Below are 16700 nucleotides of genomic sequence, written 5' to 3'. Positions count from 1 at the left end.
AACTAAGGGCTTCCAGCGATAGCTAAGTCGGAACAGGTCACACCAGCTCTTGAAACTAAGGCCAGGTACAGGCATTACATTTTTACTAACATAAGTGATCGGAAACTGGTCTATACCCTAAACAGAACAAAAGTTTGGCATGCATATACTGGTTTAAAAATGGCAGAATCTAGTCTAAGATTTGCCCCCCATCAAAAGGCAAATGTTTATTCTGTTCACTACTGGTCTAAACTATGCAGCTTACAGAAAACTGTGCAACTTAGATTGATTCTGCCTTGGGCTTTTTGGATGTCTGTACCTAGCCTTAGTTGAGGAGAAAGATTGCAGCCTGTGAACTTTTACTTCAGCCTACAGCTCATGAATAAATAGGAGCCATTCCAGAAGCCAGCTGCACTGGAAGCAGGGAAATAATATTGGTACCTTTCAAGGAGGACCTGCAGTCTTACCTACTGCTTTAGAAGGTCATTTGAAAAGGATGGTGATGCAATGCCATGCAGGTTTTTCTTCTTTTTCTAATATTCTCCTCCTTCCCATAAGTCCCCACTGGATAAATCTGGATCAAATTAAAAATCTGACTAAAATTGGAAAACTTTGCATTAGAGATTTGAAGTACAAAACATGAAAAGAAAAATGATAACTTACATAAGCCCAATACTCCACAGGATAACCGATTCTAAAATACCAGGTTTCCGCAAAGGCCATCATTAATTCATACCTGTAACAGATGAGTTTAAGACTTCAATTGGTCATGTTCAAATCAGAATAATGAATATGAATGTCATTTATTAATTAGAATGATCTGAATGACTTGATTTTTAATTTTTTTTTAAATATTTTAATGTGAATATAATGCTTGTTATATGTAAACATGGTAATACTTTTTTCAGAGTAATTAGGGATTTCCAGAATGAGTTTGTGGTTAAGGCAAGGCATGGGGTAGAACAGCTCCGTTCCCAGCTCCATCAGACTTCCAAGGTGATCTTTAACAAAGTCATTTGAGCTTTCTGTGCTTCAGATCCTTGATTATAAAACAGGAATAGTAATACTTCTTTCCAAGGGTCTGTTGAGGATTATATTATTAATATTTATGATTCTGTGGTAATGGAGACCATGTAAGCATAAGGGCAGATGGACAGTGAAAACCATTAAGTTAATACTTTCTACTGGGTTTCTTAAAGCAGTAGATACATGCATCTGAATAACATGAAGGGAAAATCTACAAAGCATAATGCTTAATGGAGTCCATGGAACAGCCAACTACTATGAACTTGCTGGAGGGCATTTGAGTGAGGAACACCACTGTTGTAAAAGGATCTTCCTATAAATGTTAAGCAAACCATTTCAGTATTGTAATAGGATTGAAGCAAACTGATAACATTCCTTTCCCACATTATGCTCTACAGCTGGATGGCATGCAGTATGCATTACTTTGTGTTGACTGAGGGCTTAATTGAGTCTTCTGGAAGTTAGAGCACCTCCTGCTCTGTTACTGTGATGCTTAGGGCGCTTCACAGGATTATTTCTGTCCCATCTAACAGAAATAATCAATTAGGGCTGTGCAAAGCTTCGGGTGCTGATTTGATTCACAGGAGATTCGGCCCGATTTGGTGGCTGAATCTCCAAATCTGAATTGAATCAGAGGACCAATTAAAAGGTCTGAATCAATATGAAGCTCTCTGAATTGGTTCGGAAAAGACTTGGAGAGCTTCAGTGATTTGGGCAGTCTCCTCTGGTTGCAGTAGGGAGCTGGACCTGGACTCCATGCTGGTAAGTAGGAATCAGGGGAGGGGAGGGGGGAGGAGACCATGGGGGGGGACCCCTGCTAGGCCCCATCCACTGACTGCCCCCTGAACAACCCCCAACCCCTGCCCACTGTCTTAGCCCTCGGTTGTTTTTAAAAAAGCCCCCACTCACCAGCTGCTGCCAGATAGACAATCCCTGCTGCCTCCCACTACCCCACATTGTGTGAGGAGCTGTGCCATGAGCCCCCCAGCGCCTGCCCGCTCTCCCAGCCTCCCCATGGCTGCCCGGCCCACCACAGTTCCCAGCCCATTAAAATAAACTAAAACCCCCCCAAAACCCACGCACTCACCAGCTTCTGCAGTGGCCTTGGGGCTTCTGGGGGATCATGACATAGCTTCCAAACAAAATCCCCAGTGAAATTTTGCACAGCCCTACTATCCCCACCCCTGACACATAGACCTAATAGCTTAACCTGCCACAAGTAAAGCAGAGAGACCACAGCAGCTAATATCCTGCCTCTATAAAATGTTGTCAGTATATGCTCAAGAGGTCCTGGATAGAGAGCCATGCCTCCTGCTACCATGGAAGGCAAACCCCCCTATAGTCCATACCCATCTGACCACAGGGTAAAATTCCTTCCTGACCCCAAGTATGGTGATCTGTCAGACCCTGAGCGGAGGGGCAAGACCCTTTAGCCAGGAACCTCTGGTTTTGCTCCTAGGAGGAGAATTGGCACAGCCCAGCTGAAGTTCCTATCTTTAGCTGTAGCCAACACCCAATGCCTTTGGGGATACTTAAAAACACCATGATACACATAGCAGAAAAAAGGGTAGAGAGGGAGCAGGAGCAAACAGAAAAGCCCAGAAGCATGGGAAATATTTGTGGTAAAAAATAGTAATACCTAGATCATCCCCAACCTGTGGCTGTCCAACCTCTTCTTGAACACCTTCAGTGATAGGGAGACCACAGCTTCCCTAGGCAGTCTGTTCTACTGCCTCACTAACCTCACAGTGAAGAAGTTCTTCTGGATATCGAAACTAAATGTACTTTGCTGCAACTTCAAGCCAATGGTTCATGTCCTCCTTTCTGCAGCAAGAAAGAAAAGGTGTTTTCCATCTTCTTTATGGCATCCTTTCAAGTATTTGAAGACTGCTATCATGTCCCCTCTTAAGTGCCTTTTCTGCAAGCTGAATATGCCTAGCTCCTTCAGCCTCCCTTTATACGACTTGTGTTCTGAGCCCTTGATTATCTTTGTTGCCTGTCTCTGGACCCTCTCTTAAGTGTTCCACATCCTTTTTAAAAATGTGGAGCCCAGAACTTCATACACTATGAAGGTCTAATCAGTGCTAAGTTGAAGGGCACTATACCTCCTGTGTCTCGTACCTAATGCTTCTATTGATGCAGCCCAAAACCACATTCACCTTTTGAGCAGCTGCATCACACTGCAGACTCATATTGAGTCTGTGGTCTACTAAGACTCCCTAGTCCTTTTCCATAGAGCTACCATCCAGCCAGGTGTCCCCCACCTTGTACTATGTATTTTTCATTATTCCTCCCATGGTGTAGTTCCTTGCCATAATAATTGCTGTGATCAGTTCGTATGCAACTTATAGGCTGGAAATTTTTCATTAGGACCATTTGGTAAATTCTTATGAGTAACAAGTGAATAATTGCAGCATGTCTAATTGGAGATAGGAGGAAAAGAGTTTTCTAAATATACACAGCTTATCAAAGTCAAAAAAGGCTGAAGGACTCTTAGGGCATAAACAGAAATAACCATTGTATCAATATCAAGTTATATTGATACAGACCATTCAGGTTAGCTAAATCACTGTAATTAAACTGCAAAGGAAACAAAATTTAAAGCTGAAATAGTTTTGCTGTACTTGTATTACTACAGGAGTCTGTAGATGTAAAAGTACTTCCTAACAACTGATACAAGCTCTAGAGTGACAGCTCCCCTTCCCCTTTTAAAGTGTTTAAAAGGTAAAATTAGGATCTAAAATCCACATAGGTGGCACTTTTACACATGTAAGTAGTATTGAGATGCCTGCAGGTAAAATAGAATTGGACCTGGGTGACTTCCTAAAAGTTACTGAGTTCAACAACATTAATTTGTGAGAAAGTTATGAGAAAGTTGGATTAGATGGTTTATAGTGATCCTCTCTGAAGATTTATGACTTTATCAAAAACATTTCCCCTCATTTAAGAGGATTTCCTCACCCACTTTTAAATCCCCCATGGACTTCAGTACATTCTCAGCAGTCTCAGGACTAAGTCAGGGCTATCCAACTAGTGGTCCGTGGGCTGCATACAGCCTGGGTGGTGTTAAGGTGTATCCCTTGGGCTCCTACCTGGCTATCACGCCCCACATTTCTCTGGCTGCAACAGCAGCTGGAGTCTTTGAGCTCCCATCCTTCCTTTGGCTTTTACTGCTTGCCCCTGCTGTAGAGGGCCAGGGCAGTGTAGTGTGATGTGGCTCATGGAGCTGAGGGTAAGCCAGAGGTTGCACAGGTGGATGGTACAGCAGGGAAAGGTGGAGTGAGGATGTACAGTGCAGGGGGAAGCTCCCATGAAGTACAGGAGGAAGGGGGACATCTACCCTGCACAATGCCCAGGAGGCCCATGGCTCACCCTGGCGCAGGCCATGGTTGCATAGTCTGGGACATTTGGTCTGCAGCAGCTAAGAAGCTGGACAACCCTGTTATAGGTCATATTGTGATGTTCTTCATGTCTGGATCCAGACATGCAGGCACTTGTGGTTTGTAGCACTGCAAGCTCTTTGGGATGCCACAAACTGCACGCATTGTACATTAGACCATGTGTAGTGCTGCTAATTTGCAGTGCTGGGGCAAAATTTGCTACCAGGATTTACCAGAAGCAAAAAATTACCCTGAAGAAAAGAGCAGTGCAAAGTGCACATAAATAGCATGCACATGGCCAAACACAAAGACAGGGGAGAGCAGCTAGGGCTGCCTGTTCCACTGGCTCCCCACACTATGGATCCCCCATCGTGGGCATCTGGTGTCTCCTGAGTCAGGGGGGGCACTTGCCCCCCCCCAGCGGTTCCCCTGCCGCTGATCACGCCAACCCAGAATGCCAGTGGCTTGCCCAGAAGTGCCAGCATCACTTCTCCTGGAGCTCCCACTCCCTGGCCGATACTCTCAGGGGGGACACCAGACCTTCTGCCTGCCCCGCCCATCGCCTAAGCAGGGAACGCTGGCTCTCAGGGGGTGCACGTGCACCTGCATGCACCCCCTACATGTCACCCATGTTGAGGCACCCTGCACCCAAGCCAGCCACTCCTCAGCTGGCTGGGGTGCCAGGTGCCTTGTGGTGGGAGAGCAAGCAGCCTTGGGTTAGCTGCTCCCCTGTCTCCATATGCCTCCACGCAGGGGCTTCACTGTGGAGCCTCTACACTGAGGTACATGGAGCTCCTATTCTGAGGCACACTGAACCCCAGCCAGCCACAGAGCAGCTGGCTGGGGTACAGTGTACCTCAAGACAGGGAAGCAGCCAGCCCAGAGCTGCCTGCTCCCCTGTGTCAAGGCACACTATGCCCCACACACAGGGACTCTGCAGCTGCATTAATGTAGCCTTGAGCTGCTTGCTCCCCCATCTCTATGTGCCGCTCCCCAGCTGGCTGGGGTACAGGATGCCTGAGCATGGGGGTTGCCTACTAGCTAGCCCTGTCCTGAGGCACTGTGTGCCTCAGCCAGCCCCTCCTGCAGCACATGGAGCAGTGGGACCCAATGTGTCCCACTGCAAAGTGCATGGGTAGGGGGCATGCACTACGGCAAGAAGTAGCAGCACAAATTTATGGCACTACTATTTGTGATGCTGCAAATGCACACCCCTGCTTGTGTGGATGTGGCCCATGAGATAAAATTCCAAGGCTGACTTCTTTAGTTCAGACAGAGGTAGTTAGCAATGTTATTCTGAAGTCAGGCAGCAGGTAGTGTAGAGGTGTAGTTTATGCATCTCTGTTTCATTTAGTCTATAAGGAGCAACCCTACCTTGCCTTCTCTATTTCAGTTAGCAAGTGCTGGTCAGACATTTTAGTTCAATACTGCATAGCAAAAATTAATAGTAAAAAAAAAAAACCCCTCCCTAGAAACCATCCCTCTTAAAACAGTCACAGTCAAAGAACAGTTTAGATTCAATTAAACTGATAGGGCACACAGTTCAGATCCAATTTAATTATTTCTCATTTTATGCAAATGAGATTTCCAATTGTAATGAATCAAGCAATTATTTTCTCCTGGCAGTTTTTCATCTGTATGGTTAGTACTTAGTATTTGCTCTGCCCCTAGCTGAATTAAAACAACGGAATGGTCCGATTTTTCAGTGGAGTTCTGGACATGCTACAGTCAATTGTAGTCTGGTTCTGGCTTAAATCAATGAAGGGTATGTTGTGGCTAATTTACCACATAGCAAAATTCAGATTGTATTTTTAGTAAATAAGGTTCTTGCAAAAATAATTGTGTGTTACACTTTTTCTAGCTGGAGCCAAAATTCTGAATGCAAACATCCTGGCCATTTGGGGTGTTCATGTAGAAAGCTCTTTGTCTTGTATCTTTTCACTGGAACTATGTTTTTTCCAAAACTGAGTACATAATATAGCCCAGGTATATATGCTGCAGCATTGGATAAGCTCATACACAACTCCTTCAAGAGTGTACAGACCAAGAGGCATTCCATGGTCTGTGTTTCCATGAGGTCACATATCTGTGCCAGTCTAAGGCAGTGTTTCTCACCTAAGCATGCCACAGCACCCTGAGGTGCTGTGAGATTCTTTTAAGGGTGTCCCATGGTTCCATGCAATATTAGTAGTGTTAGGCATGCAAATACCTACATATGTTTTACATGATAAATCCAGAGATTTTATAGGAATCCACAGTGTAAAAACCATTCTGACCTTGCTGTGGTCTTTTGGAGTTCTTTGCAACAGTTTTATTTTTCTGTAATAATAAAAAAGTGACAGCTAACAAGTAGCATTCTCCAAAGGGTGCCTTGAATCTAACAAGAAGTATTGGGCATCAAGTAAAATATCAGAAACTTTCATTCACCTCAGTACCTACTCTGCATATACCAATCTTTCCCTCACCAGGCACAAGTATTATGCTGCTGAGCAGTAGTGTGCAAGTGTAGTAGATCTTGGTGTTGTTGGGCTGGCTCCCTATTGAGAATTTATGAGCTTCCTTAGTACAGTGTTCCTGATGTTCCAAATCCTCTTTTCCACATAAGCCCTGAAATAAATATGAGGTCCAGTGCCAGGTAGACTGGATTCTAGCAGTGGGTGAGTTATATCAAATTCCAGGTTTAAATGACAAGGTTCTTTGGGTGAATCTGATATCTTTTATTAGACCAACTTAAATAGTTGGAAAAAAAAATTATAGCAAGTGCTTGGGTTTAAAAATCGCTCATCAGGCTGAGGAAGTTTCTACAGTTGGTGTCTGCTCTTCCTGGATGGAATGAATAGTAAAGAACAGGTTATAAAGGTTATAATGAGATATTTATAAGCTTCATGAGTCTGGAGATGAAAAAGAATCACTTTCATTGTAGCTTGTTTGGCACATAATTGGTTTATGGGAAAGTGATATGAGGACCCAGAATGTGTTGATATTAATGTATTTTTTACTTGGACAAAGTCCATGACTTAAGTGGTAAGTTTAAGTCATCCATATAGATAAACCATCCTGTGCCAAGAGGTATTGGTTGGCCATTTGTGTAGACACTAGTACTCTTCCTTGCAGTAGGACATTTTGTTGTCTTTGCCATCAGCTTTGCTTGTTTCATAGTTCATCCATTTTCAGTAGAGACTGTATCAGTTGTATCATGTGATGATCTTTTACCATGCTATATATTTTTGCAAGGAGCTTCTAATGGTTTACAGTGTCACATGCTGCTAACAGGTCAGTGAATACAGGGCCTGTAAACATATCCTAAGCATCTTTTGGTGTGCTAAGTGATGTTGAGTGCTCAGCTGGTATATGACTTTTCTAGGTGGAGTCCATCTGGCTTTGTAATAGGGTGAGATAAATATATGAAAGAGCTAAGTTTTTCACCTTCCCGAAGTGTACACTTTAATAACAACATCAAAAATTATGAGAGTTGGCAATACTGCATTCCTCATGGAGTTTATTCCTGAAGTTAATTCATTCATTCAAGTTTATTGGATACTATGTGCCAGAGTGACTAATTTCCTGGTCTTAGTGCTAAAGCCATGGCTTGGGTTGCTTGTGTGATGCTGTATGGTTTTCAAGAAGTTGATGTGTAAGCTGTCTGCCGTAATGTTGTCAGAAGTGGATCCAGGATTTTGCAAAGAAGGGGTGAGCAGCAACCAGTAGTGCAAGAGTGGCTGCAACCACTACTGCCAGCCTCATTCCTCTGGCCCCAGGGTGAGCAGACCACACCACAGGAGCAGCAGTCAGCGACTTTAAGTCCCCAAAGCACTTAAGAATTCCACTTCCTTCCCCACCCTGCTCAGAGGCACATCCTTCCTCTCCCCTTCCCTCCTCCTCCCCCACCTGCTGCTCTCCCCACGTCCCAGGGGTGAGGAGAACTCCAAAACCACTCCAGGCAGGCTACATGAGGACCAGACTCAGCATGGGATAGCAGCAGTAGTGGGCAGGCAGGTTCGACTTCCCCACACCTGCTCTTAGGCTGGTGGGGAATAGCTGGGAGGACCAGGCAGAGAGGAAGAAACCTGCCTGTCTGATGCTGCCACTGTCCCATGCTGGGTCCAGCCCCTGCACAGCCCAGCGGGAGTGGGACAACAGCTCCCTTTCCCCGGGGGACAGTGGCAGCGGCAAGTAGGGGAGGGGGGAATGGGAAGAGAGAAGATGGGGAGGGCAGTGGAGGGCATGTGCCTGTGAGCAAGGAGAGAAAGCAAAAGGGGATTTTTTATCTTTTTCAGGGACATTCTGCTGCTTCTGTCACATGATCAGAAAGGGGTGTGACCATGCCATGTCTCCCCCTCTGGTTCCACCCTGGATGTTGTAGCGTTGTTTCACTAGTAAACTTCCTTATAGCTGCCCATGATTCCTTGTTGTTGTGGACTATACCTATGCTTTCTGTGAGGTTCTGCCATGCTTTTCATTTTTCCTCTGTGAGAACAGAGACCAGTTCATCACCTGCTATGATAGTTAGGTCTATGAAGTTAGGTATATTTCTAATTTATTTCAAATCAGAAAGATTCCAAAGCTCTCTCTAATATGCACTAATGCACTAGGGTGAAATGCAGTAAATGGTCAACAGCATACAGCAAACAATACATAAGGATTTTGGTCATGAAGTGGATACTATCATTATCAACTGAAATTACTGATGCTTACTTCTCTCCCCTGTGTAGAAGGATTTTACGGGTGATAACTTTTTTGGACCAGCTGTATGGTTGGGAGAAATTTAAACAAGCTTTTAATACAAAGTACCCTTCCTCAGGTCAGACCTGAAACCTAAGAAAGTGCATCTTGTACCCAAATGCTTTTCTAAATCTCCTCCAGCCACACAGTTGGTCCAATAAAAGATATCACCCACAAACATCTCTGTTTTCACATATTTCCTCATATAGACCAGCATGGCTTAAACATCACTCCAGTACTTCTACATATGGAATGAATGTGCCTTCATAACACTTTGTAAAGTAGCATTCAGGAATGTTTTGTGCCATTTTTAAGAGATGGGGAACAGAAACACACAGAATATATGTGAATTAACCACAATTATTTTGGAAGTCTGTGTTGAGGTCAGGCACTGAATTCAAGTCACCTGAATCCCAGTCTTGTGCCTAAACACAGGTCCATTCCTTTTCCCAGCTAGCAGAATATAACTCACTTGCTCAGGACACAGAAACTAACTCCCCTTATGAATGTGCATTTAGCTAATGTTTCATATGTGACTACCAAACTGAAAAGGAAATTCTTCTACAAGCCATCTGCATACAGCCTTTAAGGAAAACTGCATGGGAACAAATAAAGTTAAGAACAGTCCATGAAGAAAATGGTCTCTGCCCTATATATGTCATAAAGCTACCATTTGGAGGAGCAAAAAGAATCCATTGGCCTTGCCTAGCCTACCTTCCTCAAACAAGTTTGTCAATAGTGTTAATGTTATCAAAACAGCTAATGCACCAAATGTATCATTAATAACATATCCACCTCTGTTTATTCCCTATTGAAAATCAGATTTTAAAATAACGAATGCTCTCCTCAAACACGCTGACTCAAAACCTATGCAAATTAGCATGTATTTTACATATAAAATTCAAGTGTGTGTATTTACCTCAGAAAGAATGAATCATCCTTTTGCATGCCAGGCTTTTAATCTGAAGTAATTCTTCATTCTGAGCCATGATTATTAAAGTTCATCTAAAAGTAGTTAATATCCAATGAGAATTGCTGATAGAATTATTATCCACCTAAATGCACGTTCCCACTCTATGTTTGCTGTGGGACTCCTTTCTGGTTTATCAGTGCCAAGGTGAATTTTCTCTACAGCTAATGTTCTCCATTTACTGGAAGGTGCAGGGAAATAAGTGCTTGCTCTTATTCAACCAGAACCAGCGGTTTCAGGCAAGGTAGCTGAAGTATAACAGCAGGTTTGTAATAGTAAAGCAACAAGTAATTTATGAAGTTTAAAAGACTGCAACATTCAAAGCTGACTGCATCTCTCAATCCCATTTTGGGCCAGATTATATCATGAAGATGCTGGCCTGTATTTGGAGCATCTGAAAGATGAGTAACAGCAGAGACAGATATCAATGTTCAATTTAAGTTGAATGCACAGGATGCGTACATCTTCTCTTAGGGTTGAATACTACTGCCTGTAGGGGTAGCAGGTGAGTCCTTTCCATGTACAGTCTGTAGAGAGCTTAATGGAATCTCTGACATTTCTTCCCTTGGGTGCCAAACCTTTGCTTCCAGAAAGGTGTTTTCAGTTTTGTTTAATCTTTCCCTCTTTCTGTTGGGGTTTAGGAATATAAGGGTTGCCAGTCCTGAGAATCTCATTGTTATGGGTGAGAGGCTTTTGTGAAGATTAAGCTTTTGCAGTACATCGTAAAAATGGTCAGGCAATGGATTCATCTGCTTTCCTCTAGCAAATCCCCTGAAAAAGAACATTTTGTCCTCATCTCTCACCTGCTTTGCCCTGAGGCTTTGTGCTCTGGATTGCCTTATAAAAGTGCAACTCTCTTTGTGATTCATAGCTGGAAATACAGTTCTTGCTATGTCTGGGGCTTGATCTATTAACTGTTTTGAAAATTAGAACCCAGTCTTTCACCTGCCATTGGATGCTAACAGCTAGTGGCAGGAGACAGAGGGTGAACTCGTTTTGTACCTTTTGGATTTTGATGAGACCATTGTAAATTCCCACCCCTTCATAAAAGGGTTTTGGAAAAAATGTATAAAGTTCATGCTTAGCTATGGAGACTTGTCTGCAATAAATCTGAACAAGTGTTAATTAGGGTGGTGCCTTCCATCGCAACAACTGAGATCCAGGAGGAACCATTCTTCTACGTCCCCCAGCAGCATACAGCTTGTCAGGGCAAGTAGCATTCCGCCTTTATCACCACAGGTAGCTTTTCTGGCCAGTATAAGGGAAGATGCAGACCCAGATTCTTACACGCTCTCTTTGTGGTTGAATACCACCCAAGCAGATCTCAACCAGGGAGCACATCCTGTATTCAGAAGAGCTTGCCGAGCCACTGGGCAGAGCTGCTTGAGTAGGTATTTCCTGTACTCTTCTCCAAGCTTTGCAATAGCTCCATACAGCATGGTCCATAACTGTTTCAGAAGCCACATACTGCATTAAGAATAAATATGAGGCTTAGGTTTATATTTGAAGAGCATAACAGAGCCATCAGTGCCCTTATCATGGGCAGTGCCTTGGCACTAGGTACTACTTCTTGAGGCACTTGCTTGTACCCATGTTTACACCTACAGACTGGTCACAGGGGAGTAGCTGTATGAATGAATGGAAATGGCTCCAGTGGCTTCAAGGTGTGGACTCCACTATTTGAACATGAAAATGAAATCCAGGTGCTTCAAATGGCAGCATTTGTTTATACCAGGGTGGCATCCACATTTCTCTTTTAACTGTTTTAGGTACTCAAGAAATCTCCATGCTGCACATATCAGGTGTTAGATACATATCTCTAATTTTGCTTGCCATGGCACTACTTTCAGAGATCCAAAGTAAGTCAGGTGGCCATCACACAGTTTATGTGGATCATCTTTTATCATGCAAGTTCTTAACTGTCACTACTCTTTCTTGAAAGTTTATGTCCTATAACATAATGGTGTAACAGTTGACTTACTAGTTGTTACTGATGATTACTAATTTTATTCCTGTGATGCCTAAGAGCTCTGGTCCTTGACCAAGATGGTGTCTGGCACTGTATAAACCCAGACTACAGAGATGGTCCTTGTCCCAGAGTGTTAACAATGTAAATATGAGATGAGAGACAACACGTGAATCCAGATGAACAGGGGAACACAAGGGAATAATGAGATGATATCAGTGAACATGTTACAAGACAGGTTTTCACCAGGAGACAGGTTTTCACTGGGCCTAAGAACAAAGGGGATTTTGAATGAAGGACCTGAAGGAGATTAATAAGGAAGCCAGGCAGATGAGGAGTTGCTTGTAAGTGAAAAGCAAGGGAGAAAGTACAATAATACTTGTTTAACTTTACTGAGTTCACTCCAGAATTAAGTCACTACAGCTGAGACCAGAATTGTCCTCCCATGAGAAGAAAATTGACTCCTAGGTCCAGACCTTTAACAACTGAGAATCTCTATCCTAACTTTCAAATACTCCTGAAAATGTGCCTGCTGAGTTTCTATCCACATTTTTTATATTTGGCAAAAAACATAAATCATTTGCTTATGGCAAGCAGATGCAATGGGTGTACAATTACCCGGTTAGAGCACACATCTGTATGATGCAGATAAGTAATAATTTTCCACCTGTGCTGTGAGATGCATGCACAAAAGAGAGAGAGAGAGAGAGATTTCAAGGGAATTGTATAGGTAGCAAGTATTCATATTGTTACCACCCTGGTTGCTGTTAAATGGTAAACCAAAGTCCAGTGGCGATGAAGATTTACTGGGGCCCTGGGCAAACAGAAAATTGGAGACCCCTACCAGGTGGGGGCAGGTTTCCTCTGTGCCTGCCAGTGGGCTGCGGCTTGGCCCTCCCTGCCTCCGTGGCACATCCGGATCAAGTGCTGTGGAGGTGAAGGCAGCCCTGGCCCTGACCCAACCTGGCTCCTCCACCTAGTAGTTGTCGTGTAGCCAGGGCTGCGGTCCCCCAGCACTGCAGGACTGGCCAGGGCTGGGACCAGCCAAGAGGATGGGGCATGGGCTCCACACTGCCACCAGCTGCCTGCCCACCCCTCTGCCAGGCCCAGCAGGGCAGGGCTGTCCCATTCCATTCTGTCCCAGTGGTGCTGGTGGCTGCCTGCAGATGGAAGAGAGCAGGAGCAGGGCTGCCTATGGGGCCTCCTGCCAACAGATGGCCCCAGGAAGCCACCACCACCCACATGGAGCCCTGTGCCAGCCCCCTAGTCTCTGTCCTGGCCCAGCTAGAGAGGAGAAGGTATGCACTGCCAGCCTTGGATACCCGTGGCCAGGCTGCCTGCCTGGGCCATGCTGTCCCTGGCACCCCAGGGGGCCCCTGATTGGCAGGGGCCCCTGGACCCAGACCTCATGGGCCTGTGCATTAATCTGCCCCTGCCAAAGTCATAAGAAACCCAATCATGTCAGAGAGGGCAATAACAACTGGATTGTGTTTTCTTTACCTTGTTGAATTTTATTGTGTTTCACATCTTTGAAAGTAAATTGAGTTTATTTTTGCGCACACAGCAAAAATTTGCCAAAATGTAGACAACTCACTATCTAATATTTTTCAGATAAATACATTGCAGACCCCATAACAAAATCTCTTTCAAAGCTGCTGATATGTTTCAGCAAAAATTTCATAGGCTCTAAATGGCAGAATGAAGAAAATGATGTACATGTTACTTCTGTAACTCCATCCAATCATCTTCATCTGCTGAGATTTGCAAGCAAATTAACTTTAAGTCTTATCCTTTTCTGATATCTTTTCTACAGCAAAAGAGAGATTTGCAACCAAACAGGCCTCTCTCAGAATTGAAAGCAGATTTGCTTTTTCAGAATTTGCATTTTTTCAGCATAAACATATCTTTTCAACAGATTTACAGGAAATGCACATTATCTGGCCTCCTTGTAACTCAGCTCTTTAAAGCTCTTGTTTATTGCCTGCAGATTCAGAAGTTTCTATAATCCTCAAAAGTATAACTGTGTCTGTTTTGGTGTGTACATATTTATGATGGGTTAACAATCTTTTTAAAGAGAAGTTAAAAACCTTTAAATTGAGCTTCACTTTCTGTGTGAATCTTTTTTATTGTTATTATAGGTGATACAGGCAATTACCCCTATAGTTAAGACCACCAGACATATGGTTCTTTTATCATTTGCTTATAATTTGCCAAACTGAAACTACCTGGGATAAAATCTTTCCTTCCAGGTGTCTTGACATGAACTATACAATCCTGATTATTCCCTGAGTACTATCCATCTACTGCATTGAGACAAGGATTCTGTGAGGGAAAAAAAAAAATTCTAGTACTCGATTATGTAATTAAATACTAACAGAATGTATATACACCATGGGGCAGAATTAAGCTTGTATGGGAAATGAATTCTAGCATTTCCTAATTTTTGAGTGTTTGACCATGAGCTTCAGCTTTCATGTATGTGTTGTTTTTTTGCAATTGATTTTATTTACAATAGTGACATATTTGTTGTAGGAAAGTACTATTTTTTCGAGTATGTGATCACCTGCTAAGTGGGAGGCAGGCTCCATCACCAGCTTTTTTTCATCTAAAATTCCAAACAGCTATTCAGTGATGACACCCTTCAGTCTCTACCAGTTTAGTCTGGATTCCCCATAGAGAGGAAGGAAGCATCTTATTTCATTATTCATCTGAGGTGAAATTCCAACATGAAACTGGTGTACCAGGTCTCTATTCAAAATGATGCTTGGCTGCAGGGTTGAATTTCACCCAGTGTTCCAGTTCCCGTAACAGCCATAGAAGACGTGCTCACTTTGCAGATCTGTTAGAGTCTAACAGATCTGTGAATTCTGCTAAGTACCTGTCATCAACAATCTCAGACAGGGCACAAGGAGAAGAGAAACCTCCTCTCAGTATCTTCCCAAGCATTTGACTTCCACTCACTCTTTGGCTTCTTCGGATGTTATGGCAGACTCTTTCACTATCCTGGAACACTGAAAGATTAACAGATAGAACCAGCTCAATACAGGTTTTCTATGCTTCTTATCACTGTTGGCAAAATTGGCCAACTGTAGCCTTGGTCCACCATGATCCACTGGCTGGGAAATTGGCTCCACGGTCGGACCCAGAGGGTGGTGGTTGATGGAAGTCAATTGTCATGGTGCTCTGTGACCAGTGGGGTTCCCCAAGGCTCTGTCCTTGGACCTATATTTTTCAACATCTTCATTAATGATGTGGACACTGGAGTCAGAAGCAGACTGGCCAAGTTCGCCGATGACACCAAACTTTGGGGTAAAGCATCCACACCTGAGGACAGGGGGGCAATTCAGGCTGACGGGGCAATCCAGGCTGACAGGCTCAGGAAATGGATGGATGAGAACATGATGATGTTTAACACCGAAAAAGGCAAGGTTCTCCACCTTGGGAGGAAAAACCTGCAGCATCCTTATAGGCTCAGCAGTGCAATGCTGGCTAGCACTACAGACGAGAGGGACTTGGGGGTCAGGATTGACCACAAGATGAACATGAGCCTTCAATGTGATGCTGCGGCTAGTAAAGCGAGCAAAACTCTGGCTTGCATCCATAGATGTTTCTCAAGCAAATCCCAGGACGTCATTCTCCCATTGTACTCAGTCTTGGTGAGGCCACAGGTAGAGTACTGCATCCAGTTTTGAACTCCACAATTCAAAAAGGATGTGGAGAAGCTTGAGAGGGTGCAGAGAAGAGCCACATGCATGATCAGAGGTCAGGAAAACAGACCTTACGATGAGAGGCTATAGCTATGGGATTCTTCAGCCTGGAAAAGTGCAGGCTTGGGGGTGATCTGATAAGTTTATAAGGAGTGTTCACCAGGATCTGGGAGAATTGTTTGTTCACCAGAGCGCCCCAAGGGATGACAAGGTCAAATGGTTATAAACTCCTGCAAGACCGTTTCAGGCTACACATAAGGAAGAACTTCTTTACTGTCCAAGCCCCCAGGGTCTGCCATAAGAAGTGGTTCAAGCACCCACTTTGAACGCCTTCAAGAGAAATCTGGATTTTTTTTTTTGTTGGGATCCTATGACCCCAGCTGACTTCCTGCCCCTGGGGCAGGGGGCTGGACTTCATGATCTCCTGAGGTCCCTTCCAGCCCTATTGTCTAAGAAATCTATGACAGCTAGAGTAAAGGGGGCACATTCTGAGTCTCAAAGAACATGTCACTCCTCCTGATACTTTTATGCTTGCTTTTCAATCAACTTTTTCCCCCCCCAGAATTGCAAATTTACAAGCCAACAAAGTACTTTATGTGATTTCAGGGTGATAATGTTTCTTTTATAAATATGGCCTGCTATACTTTACATATGATAGAGGTATGTGTACATTTTTTATTGCATTGTAGAGGAATATCATAAAGTGCACCAGGGAAGGAAGATTCTTCACTCTGAGCTACCTGTGTTATCTAATTTGTGGGCTTGGGTATGTGAGGCACTGAAGTGAGTAGTTAGGGCTTATTTCTAGGCAGTGCTCCCATCTTCCCCAGACATGGCATAGACATATGCTTTTTTCCCCCGCCTCTATCTGCTTCTTAGTCTTAAAAACATACCAATCATTTCATTTTCAAGTCTATTTTGAACTAGTATTTGACTATCAAGCAGAAATC

Source organism: Crocodylus porosus, unplaced genomic scaffold (genome assembly GCF_001723895.1).
Source record: "Crocodylus porosus isolate Cpor-Errol unplaced genomic scaffold, CroPor_comp1, whole genome shotgun sequence".
Classification (NCBI taxonomy): Eukaryota; Metazoa; Chordata; order Crocodylia; family Crocodylidae; genus Crocodylus; species Crocodylus porosus.
Note: the sequence above shows the minus strand (reverse complement) of the source record.